Here is a 2,340-nt window from a genome sequence, read left to right on the forward strand (position 1 = left end):
GCTGTTTTCAAATCTCGCAGGAAATTGCGCCGATATGAGTATATAAGTCGACACGTCTGTTTTGAAAATTTGAAATCACAACATCGTTTCTCAATATTAGGTATGCCATTTTTTACGTACTTAACTGGATATATTTTCTGTTCGGAAATTTAGCGCGTGATTTCTTAAAGTGTGAATCTGTTTAAAAAAAAAATTCAGCAAAAGAGAAGAAACATTGAATCATTGATAAACGATATCCGGAAAAAGTTTCATGGCTAGAATTACTTTTTAATGACAGTTATGTTTTTTTTTTTTTAATACCCACGCCCGCGTACACAGAAACTGTTGCGAGGAGATATCAATTTTGTCACTATTTTCTTGAACTGAATTTTCAAGATTTTCTAATGAAACAAATTGTCAACGCAAGTGAAATAATTTCAGCGAAAGTTCAGTAGACGAGACCTCGAATTCTGATAAATTTGTTGCGTTTTTTTAAATTTCAATATGGATCATTTTTATACGGACATATGCTCGACGAGTTGCATTATAGTTATGAAGCAGAGAATTAGAAAAATAAAAGAATTATAATAACAATAGTAAAGTACACTGTCATCTGCATAAAGAATAAAATAAGGAGAAAATTAAAACGACGCAACTTCCAAAGTAATTTCTTGAATTACTTGAATTACACAAGCATTAGGAAAATCCTTGTAATAACAATAATCGTATGAAAGTTATCAGCAGGTGTGGGTAAAAATGTATAGGGCATCCCTTGCCAACCGACGCTCAAGTTCTTCTTTTTTACACCAGTTATAAAACTGTGAATCGCATAAATATTGATTCAGGTTGTTTCGAAAGGATCGTGAAATAGCAAATTCCTTTTCCAAAAATTATCTAAAAATTTCGATTGTTTCCTATACCTATGAATTCACCTAGATTCACGGGTCAGTCGGATAAACAAGAGAGTGAACAAATCTTCTGATTAGATTACCTTTTTTTAGACTTTACCATCGAATGCCAGTCGTTGATTTATTTATAACTTCATAAACCTGTTTATTACACATTCAACCGAGACTGCGATGAAAAAAAAAAACAAAAAACTAAATAAATGAAGAAAAAACGTCAGCGAATATTTCGATTTGAGGATGAACATAACTCGTCGATGGTGAAAATCTCGCGAGCCAGGAAAGTTAAACTCTCTGCAGAGTGAGAGGTTGAGAAACTTTGAAGAAGAGTTTTCACCGCGTCGCACGAAACTGAACGTTCCAACTTCCGGGTAATAGGTAGAATGGGAATTAAAAAATATTTCGTCGCCATAGAAACGCCGTCCGCGTTTAAGCTCCGAGAGTTGGAGGTGTGGCGGCGTCGCGACGCCGCAGCTGATTGCGAGAGAGGTGAAGATAGGTATATATATATATATTCTACGTCCACATAATTTTCCCCCTCTCCCCCCCCCCCCCCCCCCCCCCCCTCCCCCTCCACCCACCCGCGACGCCTCGGCTTCTTCCAAGCGGAGCGACGAAGATCATTAATATCTTTTCTGCCACCCGTGGGAAGCCCTCCGTCTTCGTCTAGTTTTAAGGGAAGAATTCTGCAAGGCTTGACGGTCATGTTCGGGATGTACAGTCGGATTGAAAAAGTTTGGTAATGTTTTAGCGAGGAAACGGCGATATGCTTGCAAATTTTAAGTGTTTGATCAGCGCTCCTACCACGTAAATCGAAGTAAGTAAGAAAAGCAGTAAAATGCAAGTGGGGTGCAAGGACGAAAGAGTTTCATCGGTTTACACTCTGCGAGAAGACGCCGAAGCGTCAACGTATAATTCGATACCTCGTAGGATGAATTTTTCAATCTATATTCGCACGTTTCAATATGTTCAATTTTACAAGCTGTATTTTGTTTTTTTTTTTTTTTTTTTTTTTTTATTGTTATTACGGAAAGTATAGTCACATTCTTCTGAAACTTAGCGTTACGATTTTAGCAAGTTTACAGCCGTCGACAAAAATAAAACGCATGTTACGAAAACGTTCAAACGTTCGTCAAAATTGAAAATGAATATTTATATACAGCGAAGGAGTATTTTAATCGCGGGAATGTATGAATGAATTGACGAATGAATGATTAAAAGTAATCAACAATCGACAATTTTATTTGCGCAAGTTTATACACTGTCTGAATTGTTGATTTTTTGAAAGAAAAAAAAGAAAGGATACCTACAGTTTAATTGAAAAGAAGGAAATTCATTCAAAACTGATAATAAAATGAAATTGGCTGATATTACTTCCATAAATACGCTTAAACAATTTTCTTTATAGTTGAACCTTGTGTCCTTGATAATAATTTGTTTTTCTTCGTTTGTTTTT

This window comes from Neodiprion fabricii, chromosome 4 (assembly GCF_021155785.1).
Source record: "Neodiprion fabricii isolate iyNeoFabr1 chromosome 4, iyNeoFabr1.1, whole genome shotgun sequence".
Lineage (NCBI taxonomy): Eukaryota > Metazoa > Arthropoda > Insecta > Hymenoptera > Diprionidae > Neodiprion > Neodiprion fabricii.